General features: G+C 39.4%; 1 protein-coding gene across 7 annotated transcripts in view; it reads left to right on the top strand.

Moving 5' to 3' along the window:
- The window catches only part of LRRC8B (leucine rich repeat containing 8 VRAC subunit B), a 64,933-nt gene that overhangs the window by 20,293 nt on the left and 18,279 nt on the right, over window positions 1-26,361 (top strand). Inside the window, exons 2-5 of one of the 7 annotated variants that reach the window (XM_081495471.1) lie at window positions 4,430-4,552; window positions 4,884-4,930; window positions 7,646-7,702; window positions 22,108-22,162. The gene's annotated coding sequence lies outside the window, so the exon portion shown is untranslated. Of the gene's footprint in view, window positions 1-4,429; window positions 4,553-4,883; window positions 4,931-7,490; window positions 7,601-7,645; window positions 7,703-22,107; window positions 22,163-26,361 lie in introns of all 7 variants that reach the window. The other 6 variants (XM_081495470.1, XM_081495473.1, XM_081495474.1 and 3 more) reach the window with 6 other exon arrangements.

Raw genomic sequence — 26,361 nt, 5'->3', positions numbered from 1 at the left:
ACCTGAAAAGGACTTATTTCCCATCTGCCAAGTTCCTGCTCTGCTCTTTTTTAAAACTCTCCTTCTTGTGTGCCTGAGAATGGGCAGTAAAAGCGAAATAAAAACACTGCTGTTGTTGTTTAGTCACTCAGTTGTGTCCAACTCTTTTGTGGCACATGTGCCTGACAGCCTGTAATTTCACTTCCTGGAAGCAGCCTTTAACAGCAGACTGAGTTACACACAGCAGCACCGAAGCCTATAGAAAACCAAACACCTTGGTGTAGCTTTCTGAAGCAAAGTTCCCTCTTCCTTCCTGCTTAATGTTTCTCTGTTGCTAAGGGAAAAGAGGTGAGAGAGAAATTTGATAGTTGGTACTATGAAGGAATTATTAATTATTTGGTTGTGATTCAGTGGTATGATAGAGAGTTAATTATTATATTTTCAGGAATTCTACAAGCCAGTTGTTAAACACAGCCTTCAAAAAAATACACAAACTTAAAGTGTTAAAATAATACTCAAAACTTAACACTTCCTATTTATTTTTCTATAATTTGCTGTAATCTGTGCTCTTAAGATTATTTATAAATGTATAAACTACTTAAGTTTATTTACATATAATGTATATGTAAAGTTCAAACTACCATACAGTTGCACTCACATCAGCAAAATCTGCTCAAAATCCTCCAAGCTAGGCTTCAACAATACGTAAACCGAGAACTTCCAGATGTACAAGCTGGATTTAGAAAAGGCAGGGAAACCAGAGATCAAATTGCCAACATCCATTGGATCACAGAAAAAGCAAGAGAATTCTAGAAAAACATTTACTTCTGCTCCATTAACTATGCTAATGCCTTTGACTGTGTGGATCACAACAAACTGTGGAAAATTCTTCAAGAGATGGGAATACCAGATCACCTTACCTGTATCCTGAGAAACCCATGTGCAGGTCAAGAAGCAACAGATAGAACTGAACGTGTAACAATAAACTGGTTCAAAATTTGGGAAGGAGTGTGTCAAGGCTGTATATTGTCTCCCTGTTTATTTAACTTACATGCAGAGTACATAAGGTGCAATGCTGGGCTGGATGCAGGACAAGCTGGAATCAAGATTGCTGGGAGAAATATTAATAACCTCAGATATGGAGATGACACCACCCTTATGGCAGAAAGTGAAGAAGAACTAAAGAGTCTTTTGATGAAGGTGAAAGAGGAGAGTGAAAAAGCTGGCCTAAAACTTAAATTCAAAAAACTAAGATCATGGCATCAGATCCCATCACTTCATGACATATAGATGGGGAAACAGTGGAAACAGTGACAGATTTATTTTCTTGGTCTCCAAAATCATTGAGGACGGTGACTGCAGCCATGAAATTAAAAGACACTTGCTACTTGGAAGAAAAGCTATGACCAACCTAGACAGCATATTAAAAAGAGAGACATTACTTTGCCAACAGAGGTCCGTCTAGTCAAAGCTGTGATTTTTCCAGTAGTCATGTACGGATGTGAGAGTTGGACTGTAAAGAAGGGTGAGCGTCGAAGAATTGATGCTTTTGAGCTGTGGTGTTGGAGAAGACTCTTGAGAGTCCCTTGGTCTGCAAGGAGATCAAATCAGTCAACCCTAAAGGAAGTCAACCCTGAATATTCATTGGAAGGACTGAGGCTGAAGCTGAAGCTCCAATACTTTGGCCACCTGATGGAAAGAGCTGACTCATAAAGACCTTGATGTTGGGAAAGATTGAAGACAGGAGGAGAAGGGGACGACAGAGGACGAAATGGTTGGATGGCATCATCAACTCAATGGACATGAGTTTGAGCAAACTCCAGGAGATGGTGAAGGATAGGGAAGCCTGATATGCTGCAGTTCATGGGGTTGCAAAAAATCAGACCCAACTGAGCAACTGAACAACAACATATATAATGTGTCTGCATAGTGGAGGTACCATATATATGCTGTACATTTCTTATCAATCCCATTGAAACTGGCAAGAACTACCCTCCTCCCCTGGTTAGAGAACTGGTTGTTAAATACATACCAGTACACTCTTGGGTATGATTATGATGTTGTGGTTATGTTTTTAAAAAATTCTTTACCTGTTGGAGATGAGGACTGAACTAAGCCTGATAAAGGATTATATCTAGAATTTGTTTCAAATAATCCCATTGGAGTGGGTATCATGTTTGTTGCGTCAGGGTAATGGACACACAGGCTTTATTTTACTACTGCTCTCTACTTTTGTGTATGTTTCAAATTTTCCATAATAAAATGTTAATAATTAAGGAATGTGCTAAGTCACTTCAGTCATGACATGTCCCACTTTTTGCAACCCATGGACTATAGCCCACCAGGCTCCTCTGTCCATGGGATTCTCCAGGCAAGAATACTAGAGTGGGTTGCCATGCTCTCCTCCAAGGGATCTTCCTGACCCAGGGATTGAACTCACATCTCTTAAGTCTCCTGCATTGGTAGGTGAGGTTTTTACCACTAGCTCCACTTGGGAAGCCGAATTTAGGAATATTACAGTATAAATAAGTTGCCTATACCCAGTAGATGGTCTGGTACCTGTCTATCCCTCAAACTTTGGTGCATCAAACATTGAAAAAATATGATTCTCTAATTTTAGAGCCCTTTCTTGTAACTGGTTGATGTAGATCATTGAAATAAATGTCTGTTTCTTAAATAAAATCAAGAAATCACTATGCACAGTTTACCCTACCTGTAAGTATAAAGGAACCCAACAGAGCCCTGTCTATGACACTGAAAAGCTCTCCCTTCACAGTGGGATGAAAATGTACTTGTTGGATTGCAATCCTGTATGCAGAAGCAGTTGGACAGATAGGGAAAAAATGAATCAAATTATTGCTCAGAGGACTACTTTGGGCTATATGACAGCTGTGTACCCTCTAGATTTATTTTCAGTCTAACTGATTTGAGTCATTGCTCAAGAAAGGAATGCTGTCAAGTGCATTGTCTTCTCTGCAGTTGATGAGCCTTTCTAAACATTGCCTTGCTGATAAAATTGATGTGTTTGGAATTGCTGGCCTATGAATTAAATTAGGCCAAATCCAATGACTTAAAACACATAGCCTAGGTTATGTGCTGACTATATCTCACAAAGAGTGCACAAGCACAATATTTTTTCTAACATATATCTATACATCAACTGGATAATTTGTAGCTTAGAATACATCTCTTTTTTTTTCTAAGTTTGAAGTCCTTTTTAATTTCATTCACTGTATGCATCTGGAGACTGGTGGTAGTTTTCTTCTTATCTTTGACTGTATAATAATTCTTACTTACCAAATGCAGTTGACCAGAGGAAAAAATTTATGTAGAAAAAGGAATGCAAGTGATCACTGTGATTATCCCATCAAGCCGAGTGGTGAGGAAATTATTAGGTTTTATGTGAGGAGGACAGGCAAGGGCAGTAAAAACCTTGAGGGGAAAGTAGTCTATAATATTTATCTTGTAACTTTAAATTATGTGAGTTTCTAGGCTGTGTAAGAAATATAGGCTTAGACCATCCTCTAGGTTTAACCAAACACACCAAAAAAAATTAAAATGTCAAGCAGTGAAAATAACAGATGTTAAACTCAGGTACCCTGGGGTCAGATTACCAAAAGGAAGTCTAGGTTGAAGCAGATGCTGAAAACAGGAACTGAGGTCAGGAAACAAGAAGTCAGAGTAGGAGGGTAGAAGAATCATAACTCCTTGTAAGACAGAGCTTGGCAGAGGAATCACCTGGAGAATCTGGGAAGGTATAACACTTGGCTACCATTTCTCCCATTTTCATTTGTTTTGTACCAGTAATCTTCAGTGCCCTACAGAATCTCACAATGATATAGGTCCTAAAAGAATTTCTTTGGAGTATATAAACAGAAATCATGGTTCAAGATGAAGTTAGAATATGGAAATTGAGCCATGATTGCTAAGGAAAAACACGTGTCAAGTTTGTGAAGTACGGAAATCACAGGACTGTGATGTATTCACTCAGCAGTTATTTACTGAGCTCCTATTATCTGGGTTAAAAGCTAGAGAGAGAGATGTCATTGAACTTCACAGATAAAGGCTCTATGCTCTTGGAGCGTACTGTGCCTGGTGGGTAGACACAGAAAGTAGACAAAATAATTATGTAGTACACTAAACAGAGATAAATTATACAGAAGAACAAAACAGGAAGTATTCTTCAGAATTGGATTCCCCAAGGGTACATTTCCCAATTCTATCAAAGCTAGCAAAGGAAAGATTGATATTTATAATTATACAAAACATACCACATCTGAAATTCCTTCCTGTTTCTATTAACTCTGTTGATAGGCTAAATATATTCACTATTCCTGCAACCAACCAGTAAATTTATAGCACAAAATGAAGTGTAAGTAGCATGAAAGAGAACAGCTTTTTTACACCGAAGTATACAATGAAAAATCTGCCCTTACACATTTTCTTAAAGACTTGGCCATTCATGATCAGGAAGGCAGTGAGCACCTACAATGGGAGACTGGAAGTTCATATTTAAAGTCTTTCAATCCTGTTTACCTCCATTTGGGCAGACAAGTAAAAGCCACATTAAGAGGTATGTATATGTGTGTGTGTTTTATAACATACAGATTTTATATTTTAGTCAACTTGATTGCCTTCATAAAAAATTAAATTGTCTCATCTTTAAATAAAAATATTCACAAAGGAAAGTATTAAGTGAACTACTTTTTATAGGAGATAGACTCAGTCTACATTTAGTTTTTTATTTTTAATAACTTATTTTTTCAAAATTACCAAATGCAAGCCTTTATTTTAAATAACTTATTTTTTCAAAATTACCAAGTACAAGCCTTTGAATCCAACACTGGCCATAGTCAGTGGCAAAAACAGTCTAACAATTCATTCATATGTTCTCCTCTCCACAGGACTCCAGTTTATTTCCTTCTGCCTACTAAACATCACCACCTGAAAGGTACCGCAAACTCAGTCTTTTTAAAAAACCGTTCTCCACTGACCAATTTTCACCATTGACCCTGGGTCCAAAACAAGGGTGGTCACTTGCCCTTGAGTCCTGGCTCTCCTTATCATCGGGTTTGCCACCAGTCTTGATTAGTACCTGAGTAAGCCCTAGGATCCATGCCCATAAATTATTTAGCAAAGTACCTGCTTGAAAGTACTGAAGAGTGATGGTACTTTAAAGTATTTGCTTTTATTCCCCCTTTTCTCACACTCAGTCACATCGTAGTTCACGCCTTCTTTTTTGTTTTTATCCCTTGGGCTATTGATCTGGTCTCTTGCATTTCCCCCTTCTAATGAATCCTTCATGATACCAAAGCAGCAAATACTAAATTTCTAAATTTGAAATTTAACACTGACCAGATCATTTCACTTCCTTGTATAAAAACCTTCATGGTTCCATAGCATGGTACCCAAGTCTCTTTATGATCTGAACCTAAGTGGCCTTTTCACCTCACCTTCTTCAACTGTCCCACAGGGTTCATTCCCAAGAGCAATACTCAGTCAAAACTTAGCCTAGCCAAACCCCTAATAAAGGAATAAAACCTTTATTATGTTAGTAAATTATCCTTGATCAAAGTGAAAGCGAAATTCACCAGATTGCTCATTGGCCTTCCAGTGAATAATTGCATATTAACTCACACTTCATGATAAAGCCTTTCACCCAACTTCATTCCTATTTCCTTTCCTCATCTCTCCCATCAGCCAATACTTGTCAAGTTTTTTTCTGTTGCTGCTACTTAAATTCACTCCTGTTGTTTTCACCGACACTACCCTGTTTGGGTCCCCACCACTCGGTTATTGAGTTACTGCAGTAGGATCCTGCCTGGTTCCTTTGCCTTCGTTCTGTCTCCCCTCACTTCTGCCCCAGGGGATCTCCCGTGCCCCACCAGGTTCATTTTCCTAAAACATTCCTTGCATTCTATTTTAGACTATATAGTGCTTCTCTTTTGTGGGTCAAGACAAACTATATTCTTCATTCTGGAATCTTAAGTCTTAAAAGTGTCCTTTTATATCTTTGTGAAGTCATTTCCCTTTGGCTAGAAGACTACCATCAGTCATCAGTGGGACCTGCTGACTCACTGCTCTTCCTCACTCAGGACCTCCCTGCTCTTGCCCTTCCCCAACTGGAATTCTTCTTGATCCAGCTCCATCATATTCCCAAAGTCTCAGGTTCACATCACCTGTGCTGCTTTCTCCATTCCCTGAACTCTTACTGTTGGCCTTTGTGAGAGGCAGCATTAATAGTGAGAACAACACCATATTTGGTGTCCGTGATGGGATCAAGCTCTCTTGTTCACCATACGTCTGACTTAGGCAGCAATTTTTTCTCTCTGAGCTGGTATCCTTAGTAAAGTCAAGTGAGTGATTTAAATGACTTATGGGAAAAATTACTCCATAGACTTTAAAGCATTATGCAGGTGAATCTCACTGTCATTTCAACTATACTGTTTAATCCTTGATTATATATATTTCTGTTCCCTATTCATTTTGTGTATATTTCCTGTCTCCCTAACTTTTGAGTGTTTGAAGGGTAGATATGAGGTGAAATACAAAAGTAAAATGAATTCTCATTTAGTGACTGTCATTCCTTCGTGTCCTGTTTAGCCCACAACATAGCAAATGTTCAATAATTTCTCCCCTGTCAAGAGAATCCAATGAATACAAATGTAAACTAAAAGGCACTAGAGTGGAAAGTACAGGGAGAGAGAGTAACTGGCAGACAATGAAATGACCAGAGAGAAGGAGACTGTCAAGGCCACTGGCCTGCCTCAGTACTGACTTACTTTATCAGTTTTCAAGTGGGCTCATTAGCCCCCTAGGCAATATCTTTAGACAGTGAAATAGAATTGCCTCATTTTCTTGGGAATAATACAGTTCTTGCATAGAATAAGCTCTCAAATGTTTATTGAATTCACTATCCACATAATTAATTATGCATACTATTATATGCATACAGTTTTTACAGGCATATATAGTGCCCGTGTATGTCACTAACATTCATAGTTTTTTTCCTTTAAATTTCATTCTCATGTGTAGCAGCAGTGTCTGCTCTATCTGCAGAGGAGCACTGGCCTGTTTGCCTTTGCATTGTGTTTGTGCAGTGTCTGACAGGGAGTACCTGATTCCTTGTTGAAGCCTAGCTTATTTACCTAAGAAATGTCTATGGAAATATTGCATTATTTTTATACTAAGTCAAATCCTGCTTAAAATTAAGAATAAAAGTAACTGTCAGTAAGCGGGAATTCCTTCTATTTTTGCACAAGTATCTTCCAGCTGCCTCTTCCACAAGGCAGACCTCTAGGAATGAAGGAAAAGGTGCAGAGTGCAGGTGCTTATGAGTCTACTTGGAAGGGGAATATGATCTGTGACAAGTCTTGTTTGATAACGTTTCCTTGAACAATAAAAATAATCATTAGATACGTATAACTCTTGTTATGTCTGGGTCACTGAGTCTTCATACTCAGTGAAAAAACAAACTGATCAAACAGTAAAATATGGTTCCTGTTTTTAAGGAGTTTATAATTTGAAGTAAATCACAGGGAATGACAGAAATCTCAGCAAAACCATTAGGAGGAATGGAATTTGCTTGTTACCTTTGCAGCAAAAGGCACATTTCTCCAAAGTAAGTTATTAAAGACTGCGATTGTTTTTTGTTTTTTTTTTTCAGAACTGACTTTGTATCATGAAAATGATAGCTTAACCCTGTTCTCCATTCACCAGGCAGGTGGGTGAGCACCCTCATTTCAGATGAGCCAGCCCAGCTGCAGGAAAAGGCATTTGCATAGGAGGTTGAGGGGAATTGCCAAACAACAAAATGAAGACTTCTGCTTTTGCAATTCCTCCTGTTACCACTTTAAATAGATTGATGTTTCCATAGGAATGAACTTTTACATGAAATCTTAATAGGGCTTCCACAGATTCCAAATGTATTCTTTCTGCTTTCACAACGTGATCATATTTGTTCTCACTTCCTGGTTTGTCCACACAAGCATGTTACTGGGGAATATTTAAACAAAGTGTTTATGAAAGAAGAATATAGTTTTTAATGGATGTGTTTTGATTTGATTTAGATTTAGTTCCCATAGTAATTTTTATAGAAATAAGATTTCTGATTTCTAAACTGGTAAATCAGTTACATAAAGAAAACTTTAAAAAAATCTCTTTTTGCATTGAATTTAATTAAGTTACCTTGTGGTGAAGTCTACAGAACTGTTTGATTAGGCACCGGTTGTGAAACAAATGAAATGTTGGCCCATAATTATAGTAACTTGATTTTAAACAGAGATTTGGTTGCATGGTGAGTGACATAATGCCTAACGATTTCTCCAAAAGAAAAAACCCAGTATACTCTTGGATGGATGGCTTGCCTCGGGCATGTCTAACATGGCCACTTGTGTTTCTGGCACCATTGTGTGTGTGTGTGTGTGTGTGTGTGTGTGTGTGTGTGTGTATTTTAAATGACTGTTCTTCTCTGTTATAACATTGCATGAAATATTTGGCTACTAATTCTAAAAGTATTATTTTTATCTCAAAGCATCTAATTTCTACCAAAGTATTCAAGTACCATCTAGTGTAGAGAAACTAATCAGGAATTTTCCTGGCAGTCCTATGGTTAAGACTCCATGCTTCCACTGCAGGGGGCATGGATTCAATCCCTGGTCCAGGAACTAAAATCCCTACATGCCGCGTGATGCAGCAAAACAGTAATAACAACAACAGAAACTAATCAAATCCTTCTCTCTTTTGAAAACATCAATTATGACTTCTAGGAAAACTCTGTCCCCTCAAAATCTAATTGTTTTGTCCAATTGCATCATTTTACTGGCTAATCTGAAAGCTTAATATTTTTAAGCATAATTGCTTTTCTACTTGGTATTTCAAAGTTCCATTATGTTTTTTTTAATTAGTTTATTTTCTATTTTAATATTGTATTTGTTTTGCCATACATGGACATGAATCCACCATGGGTGTACATGTGTTCCTCTTCCAGAACCCCCCTTCCTCCTCCCTCCCCATCCCATCCTTCCAGGTCATCCCGGTGCACCAGCCCCGAGCACCCTGTATCATGCATTGAACCTGGACTGGCGATTCGTTTCACATATGATTATTTACATGCTTCAATGCCATTCTCCCATGTCTTCCCGCCCTTGCCTTCTCCCATAGAGTCCATAATACTGTTCTATTTATCTGTGTCTCTTTTGATGTCTCGCATACAGGGTTATCTTTACTGACTGACTAAATACCATATATATGTGTTAGTATACTGTATTGGTGTTTTTCTTTCTGGCTTACCATTATGTTTTATTTTACAAGGTGACATGATATTTCCCTAATACAGAATTAGGCTTACTGCTCTCATCCTCAAATCCTTTCCAATGAATTCTTCCTTATGCTTTCAAATTAATTTCCCTAATATATACTAATATGCCCTTAAGTTTTTTTCCATCATTTCTCTGCTCACGTGCCATCGGTGGTTTCCTATTGCTTGTATGTTCTAATCTAAATTCCTTTCTGCTCTCATAAAAATACTTGACTATTAATTCTAAAAGTGATATTTGTGTCCCAAAGCAATTATTTCTCAGGTGCCTATTACACACCAAGGGCTGAGATGCATCTTGAAAAATTCTTAGCCTGACAATCTAGACTTTAATATTTAACACTAATCTACTTTACACTCACCTCCATTATTGTTGTCTCAAAAATTCCACTCCATCTACACTAAATTCTACTCCAGTCTCTTCACTAACTTCTGAAATATCCTTCTGCCTTTTTATTTGTTCCCCATCCCTTCACATTAAATATTATGTGCCCCTTATTAATCCTCCCTTCTATCCCTCATCCCATTACCTCCCATTTATATAAATCCTGTGCATTTTTCTTGGTCCAACTCATGAATCTTGTGCAATGACTACTATTTCCTTAGCATATATTACCTTAAAACACAACTGTGTAATCCATTTGTTTGATCTTTCTTGTATTCATGCTTTATTTACCAAAGCATAAGCTCCTTTTGAAGTTCATGTCTGAGTCTGATACCTTTCTGTCCCCTTCAGCACCTGGGATGATGCTTTTGCACCCAGTAGAGGCTAGGTCATGATTGTTGAGGATACCTAGTGAATGAAAGATGTGACAGTCCTCCTACACTCTCTGAACCCCATCTCTGGTTGGGACCAAGTTGGTGGCACATAGGACGCTCTTCATTTCTGTCTCTGTTCAACTCACAGTGACTTTGTTGCTGCCTTCCTTCAATGAGTAAAGACTTTCCACAATAGAAACACGCGATGTTGTTGGGTGGAAATAGAAAAATGTTATTTATTGTGTATGGATTAAGGGGAAAAAAAATAGAGATAGAAAAAAAAGACACCATTACCTTTTTTGGTACAATCTTTCTACCTTCAAGTTTGTTGCTGAGATATAATCGTAGATTCATTTGCTGTACACAGAAGAGAAACCCAGGTCACTGACCAAAGATGATACCTGCTGTGCTGCTGAATTTGTCACTGAGCCAGGCAAAGCCCCACCCTGATTTAGAAGTCATGTATTAAACTTCCAGACAGAGAGTGTGGCTTTTGTTTCCTGGAAGCCATCACAACTCTAAACTTTCAGAGAGAGCATGGTTTCTCTCCTTTGCTAACACCACATGAAGCCACAGAGTCCTCTGAGTTCTGAAGCCCAAAGCCAACCCGGTGTGTGGAAACCCTACCACCCCCCTTCTCTGGAATGTGGACAACCTACCTGATTCCTGTTATTACAGTTCTTTGTGGGTTCTTTTAGAAGCCTGACCTTCCTCTTATCACCTCAGTAACCCCAGAGCTGCCTCAAATTATTCTTAAGGCCATGCCTAAACTAAACCTCTTTTCTCTACTGACAGGGCTAGAATAGAGACTTAATTTCCTAAAGGATTCTGGGGTCTTTGCACGTCAAGTGGAATTTGACATTATTTGGTGATTTGAAGGTTAGAGGATGCAGTGTTTGTAGGAAATGGTTCTTGCTTCAAGCAAAGGGGGGGGAGTTCTAATTTTAATTATTTTAATGTTCATTTAATATTTAATAGCAGTTCTGCCTGGTAAGCCCTGGCATACAATGATGAGCATGAGACATGTAGGCCAGACCTCCTAGAGCTTATCATTTTAGTTGAAGAGAAATAAACCTCAATTGAATGATTACATAAAGGTGTGTAATAAATGCTGTGAAAGCAAGGAATAGAAAACTAAAAAAGCTGGATGTGAAGGTTCTAGTCAAAGGTGTCCCTTAAGAAGTAACTTCTCTAAGTCATTAACTCAGGACATCCATGGCTTAAGTGACTGCCTGCTCTGTTTGGGCCTTGAAGGTGAACCTGACTTTCTAAGTGGACCACTTGGCACTGTTTCAGACTGAAACTATTTTGAATAAGAATAAGCGCTCCTGTAAGACTGTTCTCATGCAATGTGATGCCATGAGTGGTATAATAAATACATGTATGTTTGGTCTTTGCCTTCAGTTTATAGAACAGAGCTCCTAAAATCCTTGGAATTTCCTGATAGAAGCATCTTTTGTTACACAGGAAGAGCCCCTTTCAACCCTACCCGAGTTTATGCAAATAGAGTGACTCTGGGTGAGCCCCTAGATGGCTTCTGGATGGGGGCTGATTGCCATAGGAACCAACCAGATGATTAGAGGGTTGGAACTTTCAGTCTAGCCACTGAGCTCTGAGGAGGGAGGAGGGGGTGTCAAGAGATTTCTAATCGCCAGTGGCCAGTGATTTAGTCAATCGTGCCTATGTAATGAAACTTCCAGGAACATGCCTAGACTACAGAATCTGGGAGCTTCCAGACTAGTGAACATATTGAGGCTCTGGGAGGGTGTCATACGTAGTGCATGAAAGCTTCACACCCTCCGCCACCCTCCCCACAACACACCACCAAATATTCACCCTGTGCATCTCTTCCATTTGGTTGTTGCAGAGTTATATCCTTTACAATAAACCTGTAAACATAAAGTGTTTTCCTGAGTTCTGTGAATCGTTCTAGTGAATTACCAAGCTTGAGGAGGGGGTTGTGGGAACCCCTGAATTTGTAATCACATTGGACAGAAGTGTGGATCATCTGAGTCCCTGGGACTTGAGACTGGCATCTAAAGTAGGGGTGGTCTTGTGGGACTCTACACATAAACCTGTGGAATCTTGCACTAACCTAAGTGTCGGAAGAGGATTGCGTCAAAGGCTACCCAGTTGGTGTCAGAAAAGGCAATGTCAGAAAAAGACAACTCACTATGTTTACCCTAAATGGAAACCAGACATTTCTCTGTTCCAGCAGAGGAGCAAATAGAAGCCAGTGTTTTTGACCACCAGCAGCCATTAACCAGGGTTGCAAATAGGAAGCACTGATTTAACACCGAGGTGAGGGTGGACTTTTTAACCTCTGAAAAGTGGATGATATAAGAGCTTGCTTTTCAAAACTGACCTACTTCTGTCTTAATGCTCTTGCTCAATCCTTTACTTCCCACACTTTCCAGGGAAACCAGGAGCCAGATGAGATAAGCAGTCTTGGCTGATAGAATGTTTTAAAAGGCCTCTGGGTTGGGCAGACAGGCATGGCTGCACTTCTTTGGCATTGTGAACCAGAGATTGTGGGTGTTATTTTTTTCTTTTTCTTTCTTTCTTCCTTCTTTCTTTCCTTCATTCCTCTCTCTCTCTCTCATCCCTAGTTGACAGTATGAATGGTCCAGTTTCAGTCCATTATTGCAAGGTAAATTTGGAGAAGACCCATGTACTCGAGTTATTGTTTTCTCACAGTGAAGAGATTATTGCAGTTTTATGTTTTGGTCACATATTTCTACCCAGACCCCTGTGCCTTTTTAAAAAATTCTTTTTTGACTTTGTAGCAGGACTTCGATGTGAGGGGGCGTCACTGACGTTGTAACATTTGCTGTTTTGTTTCCTTGGAACCAAGGTGGTGTAAATAAGGCTCACTTCATGGGCTGTTTTGTCCAAGGTGGTGTAAATAAGGCTCACTTCATGGGCTGTTTTGTTTCAATTTAGGATAGTGCTCCAAGGCCAGAAGCATCCTCCTCTAAAATTACTTTACCAGCAAAAAAAATTGGCTTTCTCTAATGGGTTCCCCTTTATATTTATGTACACTTTTAATGATTGAAACGTGCTTCTGCAGTATTTCTTTATCACTACTATCAAGTCTTGGGGCCAGTATATATTGGCCCTATTTCAAAGCCTAGGACATGGTAGCCTGGACTAAGTGAGTGGTTTGCTCTAGCCCCTGCAGATGGCGATGCAGGCAGGCCTGGGAATCATTCCAGTGTACATTTTCCACTGTGAGCAGAGAAAACCGGCCCCTACCTCCTACTCTCACTTGTGGGTGGAGTGGAGGATTAGGGGAACAAAAGATATGAATAAATAAAACATAGGCAGTTTGCAGGCACCTAAAGCAGCTCCAGAACATTCACAGAGCAACACCTGTTCTCAAGTGACTGGTAATCACAGAATAAGGTCCAGTCTGCCCAGCCTTTGGGGAAGGAAATAGCAAGAGCTAATAAAACCACAGAAGGGGCTGGATAGCTCTCCTTTCCATCCTGTTCCATTGACAGCTTCCCTCCCACCCCCCTGAGACATTGTCTTTATAATAACAAATAACCAAATCAGGAGATGATAAGTTTTAAAAAGAAGTCTCTAGCTACAGTATGGAATTGGGACTAAGGAAGTCAAGAAAGGAGGCTATTCCAGCTGTCTTCCCCAAAGATGAGGCAGGCTTCACCCAAGGCAGTGGTAGCAGGGATGCAGAAGGGAATAGTTTAAGAAAAGAACCAATTGATTTCAGAGACTAGAGGAAAAGAAGGTTTGCAGTTAGGTACCTGAGTTCTGGATGTTGCCATCAACCTTCAGCATCATTCAGCTATCAGTGTTAATGTTGCTTCCAATATTCAGGCACTCAGGAAGAGCAGGTTTGGTGTGGGTGTTGAGAAGTGACAGGTTCAGTTTGGGACATGCTAAGTTTCAGTTTTCCACACATCTCAGTGTGTAGCCAGGAAGGTAATGGGCAGGTGATTCTGTGGTTTAGGATTAGGGAGCTGGGCTTGTCGTGTAGTGTTTGGGAATCATTTGCAGGGAGATGTGGGTGATTCTTAATAGAGGATGTTCCCCCAGGAGAGCATATGCATGCACAGAGAAGCTACTGTCCAAGGACTGAATCCTGGCAAACCCTGCTGCCTAAGGGATGGTAGTGTTAGGACCCTTCGATGGTCCCCACTTACCTTTTTAGCTCAATTAAAGCCAATACTTTCATCTTATGCTAGACCTGATGACCTCCTTTCTTGCGGCGACCCACTTTTCCTCTCATTTTGGCAAGACCAATTTATTAGTTTCTAATTGCATACCATTCAGTGTACTCTTTTTCTAAGAAAACACAGCATTTACCTTCAGGTTAATGCTTTTCCTGGTCATATTGCTTTCTTCTCTTAAAGCCCTGCTCAACTCTCATCACTCCCAAGTGGTCTTTTCAGATTAGGTCTCACTTAGCTCCAGCTTCAGTAAGTCAACTCATAGGATGGTGGAATGCTGGGGATTGAGGGTCTTATCGTTTGGCTCTCTATAACATGACAAGTGAGGGAAGTCAGGTCAGATGAGGTGAGATGACTTGTCTAACATATGATCAGTTAGATATAAAGTAAAGAGTGGAAATTCGGCGTTCCCATACCTAGTCAGATTCTTTCTGTTAGGGCATGATGCCTCAGACTCTTGATTCTTCCCTATGCCATGGTGATGGTTTCCTTCATTTAAACCTCTAATCTCATTACTACATTCCCCTCATTCTTCTTCAATATAGCCCTGTAGAGAGTCAGAGCAGCTATTTCTCATTTTAAATTGTCTCTCATTTGATATGGACCATCACCTTTATTCACTCATGCCTTGAATGGACGTTTCTGCCACACATAATGCAGAGACCAAGGAAGTAACAAGGCAGTCCTACAAAATTGTGTGTTATTATGAAAGCCTCAAGGATTGATTGATTGACCACTCTAAGAGCCCAATAAGTATGTCTGCTATCAGGCAAAGGATTATGGTGAATCTTCTCTAACCACTTCCACACACAAACACACACGCATGCAATCTCTCCACTTTACCACCAACCTCTCCCTCCACCCTGTGTCACACCCTATAAGGGTATCCTAGATGCTTTTTGCTGAACTGACCTCTTAATAAAAGAAGATTAACAGGAGGATCAAATACTTTCCAAATTCATCACAAGTTATTAATGATTTTTATAAACATGTGGGTTCTTCATTTCTTTTAGGAGGAAAAAAATAAAGATCTCATATGTGTGTGTTTACCTAACTAGTCACTAGAAGATTTTTGAATGTCTTAGCTTCTTCATATATGGTTGTTTATCTAGTATAAAAGAGACCCATGCCTTTTCTGGGAAAATTGGTGAGATCATATCTCCCCCACTCAAATCCTTCCAATTAAAAGTAACCAAAGAATTCATAATGAAATATTTAGTGTTATAATAATTGGTGAATTATGGACAAAGCAAATTTGACACAGTATTTTTATGTGTTGGTATGTTTTCTGGTACATGGGGGCCCGCTGTGTATTTCATTTGTGTAATCCATTTATGCTCATTTTAAAGCAGTCAAGGGAATTCCCTGGTGGTCAAGTAGTTAGGACTCTGTGCTTTCATAGCCAGAGGTGTAGGTTCAATCCCTGTTCTAGGAACTAAGATCCTACAAGCTGTGAGGCATGGCCAAGAAGAAAAAAAAAATGAAGCAGAATAGTTTTCCTGTTTCACATGAGAGATTTTTTTGTGGTAAAATATATATAACATAAAATGTACAGCTTTAACCATTTTAAAGTGTATAGTTCATAAAATATATTCACATGGGTGTGCATCTGTGATTATAGACTTTAAAACATGGTCTTGGGTGACATTAGCTGTATCTGACTTGTCTGCAGCATGAACCTTGATTGGAAAGATAGGCATTGTGTGAAACAGTGGAGGTTACTTGGACAGGTTAACTTTTTTAAAATGTTTCATCACCCTGTGTTGTTTTGGCTTCACAATACTTGGTCTTCCCTCTGTGTCAGATATTAAATAACTGAGGTAAGTTACATTTATATTTGTATTTCACAACACTTTGTAGTAACTGAAGTCATGTGATACATTGCAAAATCTGGCATGGAAATCACTAACTTGGGTGGAGAACCAAACTCCCTAATATCCAGTCTGGTTTCTCTTTACAGGGTAATACTTTAAAGGCAACTTTTTAAGAATTCATTTTAGATATACCTATTACTTAATAAATTACCAATTTTGAGCATTTACTTTGGACCTCCTGCTGTGCTAAGCATTTGATTTTTATAGTTACCTCATTTAATTCTTAAAACATTTAATTCTTATTGTCATCGTTTTGCAGATGAGAAAACTGATACTTAGTTTATCTAAGATCAAGCAGGTGGTGAATGACACAGAACTTGATCTTAACCATTCTGCTACACTCCCTTCCTCATAGGAGTGTCAGATAAGAACTAGGCCTAACAAAGCAGCTAACAGATTAAGACATGCAATGCTTCTTTATTAAGTCATCCAGAAAGGTCATATTTAGGTGTTATGACATAAATTTATTTTGTTGTTGTTTTAGTTGCTAAGTCATGTCCAACTCTTTGTGACCCCATGGCCTGTAGGCCTCTGGACTCCTCTGTCCATGGGATTTCCCAGGCAAGACTACTGGAGTGGGTTGCCATTTCCTCCTCCAGGAGATCTTCCCCACCCAGGGATTGAACCCACGTCTCTTAATCTCCTGCATTGGCAGGCAGATTCTTTACTACTGAGCCACTTCATTTTAATAGGAAGACCAGGAAGAAAAGCCATGTAAAACATCATTTAAATACAGATGAAACTTGGGTTACTCCTCTTGTCATTACAGGGATGAGTGACTGTTTCTCTATAAGAGGCTGTGGCAGCAAGATGCACGCCTGCTCTGGCTGGCTGTCATGCTGATCTTAATTACTTAATAGAGGCAAGCAGGATGGAGGGAGCAGTTGGTGATTGTGTTTCACTAGATGGAATACTGAGTAATGAACAGGAAAACTTTATAGATCTGATTTTTAGTTTGTGTCTTTCAGTTTCTCTAAAAGATAATCTGTAGGTTTTTGGGGTTTTTTAAAGCATTATCACATTCTATATAAAACTCCTTTTAACATAGCTCGCTGGGGAGGCGGTGTAGCAGATGGCTCTTAGTCAGAGCTCGTGTGAATTCTGGCTTTGCTTTGTGAGATTGAGCCTGAGCAAGCTTCTTTGTTCCTCTTGTTCTTACCTTTCCCACCATTAGAGTTGAGATCATAATACCTACCTCACAAAATGCACATTAAATGGGAGCCTTCTCCTTTCCACCTCCCACCACCTTTCTCCATTTGTCAGACAATTACTGAGAATCTTGTGTGTTAGCCCCTGTCTTGCACATGAACTCTTCTAAGAGCTCATGGTGAGAGGCAGGAAGACATCTGACCAGCTCTTGGTGATGCAGTTTAATAGAAGTGGTACAACACTCAGTACTCCCTCAATGCTGAAGAAGCACCAGGTATGGAACCACTACTTGTTTTGGGGGGTGAGTGAGTAGCAGTGTTTACTTTAAACATCTTCTGTGTTTAATGTTTAGTGGTCATTCAGTACTTGGTGAACATTACACTTTTGTATTTTGTGGTTGAAAATTAGCTTGATCTTAACACGAGTCTGATTTGCAGTGTGTGGCAATTTTATTTTTGTCATTGGGTTGACAGTATGGTAGTGCAGATATAGCATTTTTTACAGTGATCACGGTCAGAAGTTACTGGTTTTATGAGACTGAAACCATCCCAGGACATGAATATTGTCAGCTTGATCATGGCACGCAGGATTGTGGAACTACAATAATTAGGGAGCACCTAATATGTGGCAGGCCCTGGGCAACGTCCTTACCTCCCCAGAGCCTGTGGTCTTGGGGGAAGGTGAACTGGGCATCAAATGGGCACAGAATGACTTGGTGCACATTATCCTTGTTAGGTGGTAACTTGATACTTCCTCTGGCCCACGCGGTTTCTCATTGCCTTATACTGTTAATTCATACAAAAGAAGAATTGTGAAGTCATAATTTGATAAGATATTAAGGTCATTTAAGAATGTCGTGGCATTTATCCAGCGATCCATCACTGATTCAAATTGACTCACTGTCATTATAATGCAGCCAGTCAGGCTGAATTTGACAGCACTTCTCTATTCAGATTTGTGAGATGTCATGTTTGGTGAGTAAGTTGACAAATATGAATTTTTCTCCTTTCTTTCTGAAGGGTAAAGGCTTAGCCTCTGCTTCTGAATCTCTGCACCTGTCAAGAGCTGATGGAAATGCCTGAGGCTCTGTCTCCACTGCTTTGCTTATCACCCTTCCAGGCCCACTGTCTGTGCTCGAGCTGTGTGCACATATCTTTTAGAAAGCCAGGCCTGCTCCTCCATACCCTTGGTGCTTAACTGGGTGGGGAAACCTGATCTGGTATTATTGGTTCACTCGATAGTTACTTAGTATTTATGATGAGGGCAAAGGCAGGGCTGAGACATGAGAGTACCCTAGGTGGGCTATTAACTTGTCACTCTGGGCAGGCTAATGATTTGATGCCACTTCAGCCTGCTATTCTTGAAATATTTGTTCACAATATTGTTAAGAGAAGCCAGGAGCTGTACAAGAGATAATAGGGTAGCCAAAGAGCGCCTCTAGTTCCCCCTTTTGCCAGTTCTCAGGATCTCAACTGACCAGAAGAAAAGTATCAGACTCCTTGCCTTTTCTTCCAGCCATGTTCTGTACCATCCCTGAGAAAAGGCATAATACTTTAATTTTAATTTCACTAACTTTCCAAAGATGTTTGAACACCCCATTGAAGAATTGGTACAGGGAAGCTGCCATAATATCCAGGCCCTAAGTCTAGCCTTAGAAAGAGACACTGGGCTAGATCCTGAGAATATAGGTAAATAAGATTCTGCCCTAGTCCTCAAGGAACTTGAAACAGTAACTTATTACATGTCATAAAATAGTGGGAGAGAACTATTGTTCAGTTGCTCAGTCATGTCCAGCTCTTTGCGACCCCATGGACTGTAGCACACCAGGCTTCCCTGTCTTTCACCATCTCCCAGAGCTTGCTCAAACTCATGTCCGTTGAGTAAGTGATGTCATTCAACCATCTCATCCTCTGTTGTCCCCTTCTCCTCCTGCCTTCAATCTTCCCAGCATCAGGGTCTTTTCTAATGAGTCGGCTCTTCCCATCAGGTGGCCAAAGTATTGGCATTTCAGCTTCAGCATCAGTCCTTCCAATGAATATTCAGGGTTGATTTCCTTTAGGATTAACTGGTTTGACTCCCTGCAGTCCAAGGGACTTTCGAGAGTCTTCTCCAATACCACAGTTCACAAGCATCAATTCTTCGGTGCTCAGCCTTCTTGATGATCCAACTCTCACATCCATACATGACTACTAGAAACCATAACTTTAACTAGACAGACCTTTGCTGGCAAAGTAATGTCTTTACTTCTTAATATGCTATCTAGGTTTGTCATAGCTTTTCTTCTAAGAACAAGCATCTTAATTTCATGGCTGCAGTCACCATCTGCAGTGATTTTGGAGCACAAGAAAACAGTTTTCAATTTCCATTGTTTCCCCATCTATTTGCCACGAAGTGATGGGACCAGGTGCCATGATCTATTAGTCTTCTGGGAAAGCAGATGGAAGAACAGTGAATGTAGCCTGTGGAGGTCAGTGTGGCTCAAGGCAGTGATTCATGACAGTGATCCTAGGGCAGGATCATTGGTGAAGTGAAATACCCGTTCTTAATTTTAAGTAAATCTGGTATTCAGAGTTTGCATCTTTCCAATGGATGAAAATAGGATGCTTTCATTTTACACAACCTAAAGCCTTAAACTTATGGAATTGCACAAGGCAGGTTGAGTAAGTGTGACATTGCAGTGATTCTTGCCATGTTGACCTGGTGGCTTGGACGGTAAAGAAAGATTCTTGACTCCTTGCTACATCTTAAAAGGAATCTATCACTGAGAGACAAATCCTCCCAAATGGAAGGCCTTTCTCAGATTCTAAAATTTTACAGTAGGCCTTTGCATTACTACCCAGAAGTTTGTTTCCTCAGACTGCTATCTCCATTGACTAGAAGGAAATAAGAGCCCCTGGACGTCTCAGTTTTCAAAGTAAAAGACTTGGGACCTTTTGTGTTTCTGTCTGAAAGCTGGTTGCCCCCTATTGTTCCTTAATCCTCAGTCCCTTGGGAGGCTTCTGTTTTGTGTCCCTGCCTGGGACTTCTGAAAAAACCTCTTATTTGAGAAAGGGAGTTCTCAGTGTTTGTCATCTCCAGATCTTCCAGAATACATTTTTTAAGGTTATCTTGGGATTGATTTTTTTCAGGGAAAATAAGCATCTTGTGTTTTGCCTCTGGGGAGAGTAGATGTTTTTCAGAGGGTAGATAAGGCCAGTTCTGTAACACTCCAGCACAGCAAGCTGGGGAACTCGCTGATGCTGCCTCAGCAGCTGGGTTTGTCACAATGACTGTCACAGTCCAAGTCCTATTTTGATCTTGCCTAATATGGAATATTTATTTCTATTCTTAGAAGCATTGTGACTTAGTACTTTCACATTTCATTATTCCAGCTTGTACTGTTGTTTGGTGCTGGGGAGGAAGAGAGGTGTTAACTTTTGCTGTTGTTTCTAAAATGAGTTTGAGTGATTTGATTTTAGGCTGGATAAAGACACTGAGCTACATTTTGTTGGTTGTTTTTTTTTTTACTTGACAACAGTGGCTTCACTCTGAGATGACAAGCTGTCATTGTGGGAGAGTTTGCATTAAGTTCTATATTTATATCTTCTCAGCAAGATACTCCAGTTTAGGTAAATGTGAAATGGAAAAGAGTAATGAAACTCATTGTTGAAACATGTTAGGAAGCATTCAAGCCAGTTCAAAGAAATGTACAATAAAGCAACAATGAGATTCTTTTCATATATGGAATTAGCAAAGACTTTTATTTTTGAAGATGATTCCCACCTCTAATGAGGGTATTACTCATACTGTTTACAGGAAAGAAAATTAGTGTAATCTCCTTGGGAAATAATTTGATATATCAGAAGCCTTAAAATGTTTATGCTCTTTAGCCTAGTACTCTTACTTTCAGAGATCTCTGCAAAGGAAATCACATGAACAGAGTTACATATTAGTAATAATATGCATTATTAGTAATAAAAAGAGAAAAATCTATGATTCAGTAGGGAAATGATTTTGTAAACTATGACATATCCATGTGTGAACTATTATGATTTAAAAATGATGTTTAGAGAAACTACAACATCAAGAAAGCCTATGAGAAATGATGAGTCAAAAAGATCTCAATATCTTATCATTGAATTTTATAATGGTATAATTGTATAAAACTAACAGGCCAGCAAAAACCAAAACAAAAATAAAACTGGAAGAAGAAAATGATCCTAAACATTAGGTTGTTTTCTCCCCGTGTTTCCCTATTTTCTGTAAGAAGCATAGATATTTTCAATGAATTTTTCTTTTAGTTAAGAGAAAAAAATTTTCTTGTAGTGGTGCCTTAGATAGAATGCTTATCTCATTCTTCATTAAAAATTTAAAGTTCATATTTTATGCCTTGTAAATTGCCATGGTGATGGGATTAAATGCTTAGCTTATGACATGCATGTGTGCTAAGTCGTTTCAGTTGTGTCCGACTCTTTGCAACCCTATAGACCACAAAACCCCTCTGAACGTGGGATTCTCCAGGCAAGAATACTGGAGTGGGTTGCCATGCCCTTCTCCAGAGGATCTTCCCAACCCAGGGATTGAACCCGCGTCCCTTAGTCTCCTGCATTGGGAGGCAGGTTCTTTACCACTAGTGCCACCCAGTGATTTATTTACCTCCCTGGGTTTTAGTTGACAACTTTTGTGAGAGGTTAAAAGTGACCTCTTTAACAGCAATTGCTTTATTAAACCGTTATCTTTTGTATGTTTCAGAAAGTTGTTATAGATGTTTGAAACTTTAGAACCACAAAAATGGATAAAATTGTCTTGCAGTTTGTGATGGATAAAATGTAACAGTATGTTTATGATTTCTCTTTAGGAATTTTTCAAATAGAAACTAATTGCAGCATTTCCAGTTGACCAGCATTCATAGGGTAAGATTAATATTCTGAATTGTGAACATATGGTAAAGATAATTACTTTTACATTGGTAGCTTGGGGCAAATAAGTACTGAATACTTAGTATGTAAAAAGAGATTACTATTCTTACAGATGTTTTGAGTAAAATCCTTTTGATATTTTAAAACCAATTAAACAGAAAATTAAATCTGTATACATTTTGGTAAAATATCATCTTCCTATCCTTTGTTTATTTTGTATGTAGGAAAGGATATGTGTGTATGTATGTGTTAGATATTTGTAATTTTTTAATGTTAAGGATCTAAAGAATATAATGAATGTTTATGAGAGGTTTAGACTCCATGACTCTATTTTTCTGATTTTTGTTTAAGGTAGCATTTTTAATGCGTAGAATTGGTTTGTTTGGTATGTTTCCATAATAAAACGATGGCCTTCCTTTCCTCGAGTAGGTAAGTCAGAAGTAAACAAGTCCCATCTCCTGTTGCTTCCTGCAAGCATCATTCATCTTTTATAGTTGTGGAAGTTTAATCTTGAGCTAGCTCTGTGGCAGAGCTTTTGACTTGGACATAATGAATGATTAATTTTTATGTATTAAATTGCATGGCTCTCCAGTGTTCTGAATATGGCACATGTCTTACTTAAAGCTGTGTCACCCAGCTCTGAACATAGTCCCTGTAAAGCAGTGCTGAGGACAGTGGACCTGTCTCCTACTGTTTTCTGAGCATCCTTCTTTTTACGGATGAAGGTAGACACTTGGACTTCTTGAGTATATCCACATTTTCCTGTTGAATTATTGAGTTCACTATGAATTCTGAAAAGCTAATAACAGATCAACCACTTTTCTTCTTATGACTCTTCAGTGGCTTTTCCACCACTCCTATACTACTTGTTATCTGAACTGTTTATCTTGCCTGCAGGTCCTCTGTTACTCTTACTTTCCCCAGGCTTCTGACTCTGCAGCCAAGTGTCCTCCTTTCTGATCTGCACACATCCTAAGCTTCTTGTGCCTTCTGCTTGAGATGATCTCCCCCAGTATCATCACATGGTTGGCTCCCCGCTCATCTCTCCCTCTAAAGAGAGAGGCCTGCCCTGACTCCCTGGTCTAAAGTAGCTGTGTCTTCTTCGTAGCCTTTCTGATTTTGTCACGTGCATGATGTATCTGATTTTCTGTCTCTCCTTACTACACAGTAAGGTCCCTGGGAGCCAGGATCTTGTCCGTCTTGCACATTTCTGTATTTCCCTAACACTTAGAACTCTGTCTGGCACTTAGTAGACATTCTAAATATTTGTTGCATAGCAGACTAAAATCCTGACCTCTCTTTGACAAGCACTGCTTTACTATTCTCCGTAATGTTTCACCCATTCTCTTTGGGTATTTTGTTTGTGTAGAACCAAAGGCAGTGCTTATTTTTGGCCACCATCCTACTCATTTTGGCACTGAAATGACAGTATAAGATGGTGTTGCTAACTCTCAACTGTGCAGGTCATCTCTCCACAATAGGATTTTAAATTCCGTGAAAGCAGAAACAAGGCCACGTGTTTCCTTGGTATACCTTTGTGGTCCTAAACTCCATGATGGAATGCACATAAATGTTAACTTTAGAGAAAGGGTTAATGGCTTAATCATGTTTTTAAGAATCTAGATACTTAAAAATATAATTCTGGTTTGTGTGTCCTAGAGCAGGAAAAAAAAAAAAACTTCTCATTTTGATTTATGGCTTAAAATATTGATAACATAGAAATGATCTGGACTATTTTTGCAGTTTCATGTTCTAAAACTGTTTAAGAAAGCCTATTATTACTTAGGCTAGGTGACCAGAAGCAATGTTCTCAACTTCCCAGTTCTTTTCGAATTAGGCAATAAACCCATGTTGTACTACCCTGTGACCCTAGAGAAGCTACTTAAACACCTCTGAAATTTAGTTTCTTTATTTGTAAAGAGTTAGACTCTGATCTCTATGGTTTCTTCTTGGGTTAAATAGTCCATATGATTCTGCTCCTGTGAAAGGTAGGTCACCTGTGGAAGAATTAGAAGCAAATAGACTGATGACTGCTGTTGTCATTTAAAAGGAGAGCATGTGTGATTCTCCAGGGACTGCGCAGGGACTGAGTTTGGCTCAGCTTTGTGATTTGCTGACCCTGGGATGATGGGAGGGGGTCAGGAAAACAGTTTTATAAACAATGAAGATGGTAGAGAAGGGTTTGAGGTTGCTGTCTGTTTACACATCCTAGGAATTTTGTAGCCACTGGTGGCTTAAGGTTTACTGTTAATGAGATACAGTAATAGGGCTGCAGGTTCTCTTCATTTTATTCTATATGATTTGGTAGCTTACTTAAAGCATCAAAGAATTGAGAGGTCTTTTTCTGAAAGCACAATTATCATGTAAATTAAACACATGATGTATTTTGTAACCATCAGAAACAAGAAGTGAAGCAATGTTCCCTAAAGTTCAACAACTCCGATTTAATTAAAATTTCTAGAGATGGCCACATGCTCTCAATTGTCATATTCAGTAACTTTCTCCTGGGGCTTCAGATGATTAGGGTAATTTTTCTAATATCTAGCATATCATTTGATTGTTTCACAGATCTCTTACCACGCTACAGCTTTGGATAAGAAGCTGTAGAATGACAGTTACCCGTCACTATTCTCCTTTGGTTTCTCTGTTTTGACTATGATGTCAGATCCTTTGATTTCTGTGCTCCAGAAACACTGTGCTGCTCTTTTACCTGTTTTTCTGTCCACCTTTACTCTTCATTGTCTGATAGCCCTTCCTCATCTGGTATGTTATAAAGGAGAGAGAGATTCTAGTCTTATTTCACCAGATTCTTCCAAAGAATTCATTTCTTTGGCACTAGCTGCTACTTAAATGCTCAGGACTTCCCATGGTGGGTTAAAGATGGCTGCAAATACTTTGTGATTTTTTTCCCGTCAAGAGATGGAGTCTGTTTCCCGTCCTTTTAAATCTGGGCTGACCCTGTTATTTTTTCTGACCTGTCACATGTGGCAGAAATGGTATGGGGTAAGGCTGGGCCCTAAAGGGATTTGCAACTTCTGCTTTTGTGTGCTTATAATTTTCTTAGTTAGAACTCAGCCACCTTGCTGTGAGGAAGCCTAAACATCCATGTGGAGGAATGGCAAGGCCCCATGTCAGTAGCTGGAGCTGAGGTCCAGGCCAAGCTGCCAGCCAGAATACCAGCCCTGTGACTGAGGCATCTTGGACCTTCTAGCTAGCCCGGTGTTCCAGCCAACACCATGCAAAACAGAAGAACTGCCTCTTCATCCCAAAGAATCATCAGAAATGATGAATGGTTATTTCAGCTGCTAAGTTTTGGGCTGGTTTGTTACATAGCAATAAAGAACCAAAACAAAAATTGGTTCCTAGACCCAAGGTGTTGCCACAACAAAACATCTAGCATTGGCTTTGAGACCAGGTACCAGTGAACCTGAAGGGGAAGTAAGAAGATTATTAATGGTGGCTGGAAGGGCAAAAAGAAAATTTCTACTGGAGGATATAAAACAGTACCCTTGTTATGTATTGGCAGAAAACTTGACAAGACTGACACAGTAACGTGGCATATAGAAAATGAACCTAATCGATTTGTATATCTAGCTTAGATTTTCCTTCAGAATATTGGAAGTACTAATTGACTTCTTAAAAACACTTATGACTAAAGAGAGATATTAATTATAGAAGAAACAGTTCAGATTTTAAGTAGACTTTTAGAGGACATATTTCCAATTCAGAATTTTCTGGGGTCATGAATAAAACTGTTCCTTATCCTAGCTTCTCTTACAAGCGAAAGGTACTCAAAGATGAGATCCAGAGCAGCGCTAGTGCAGTAAAACTTGGTCTCAAGGTAGGAATAAAGGCCAGGGCACAGGTATAGGGCCCTCTACTTAGACTTCAGAAAGATTTAAGGCAGTGCCTCTTCTCAGCTAGATAGAAAGGCTTCTAAGAATCTGAAGGGTGTTGTCCCATAGTATTCCGAACATGATTTAGATGACAAGATCTGGATTTTAAGCCTGAACTTGATGCCATAGTGGAATAAAACTTTGGGCAGAGGGCAGGACTTGGGAGAGGGTGAGGCTTTCATGTGAGAAGAATGTAAATCATTTGTGGGTAGAGAGTCGACTGATGTCTGCACATTCTTTGCCGTTCTTCCACTGAGAGGAGGCATTTATCCCTGAATAAATCTGGGCTGGTACATG

Source organism: Giraffa tippelskirchi, chromosome 5, assembly GCF_054371585.1.
Source record: "Giraffa tippelskirchi isolate mGirTip1 chromosome 5, T2T-mGirTip1v1.2.pri, whole genome shotgun sequence".
Taxonomy (NCBI): domain Eukaryota; kingdom Metazoa; phylum Chordata; class Mammalia; order Artiodactyla; family Giraffidae; genus Giraffa; species Giraffa tippelskirchi.
Note: the sequence above shows the minus strand (reverse complement) of the source record. Positions and strands in the feature narration are given on the sequence as shown.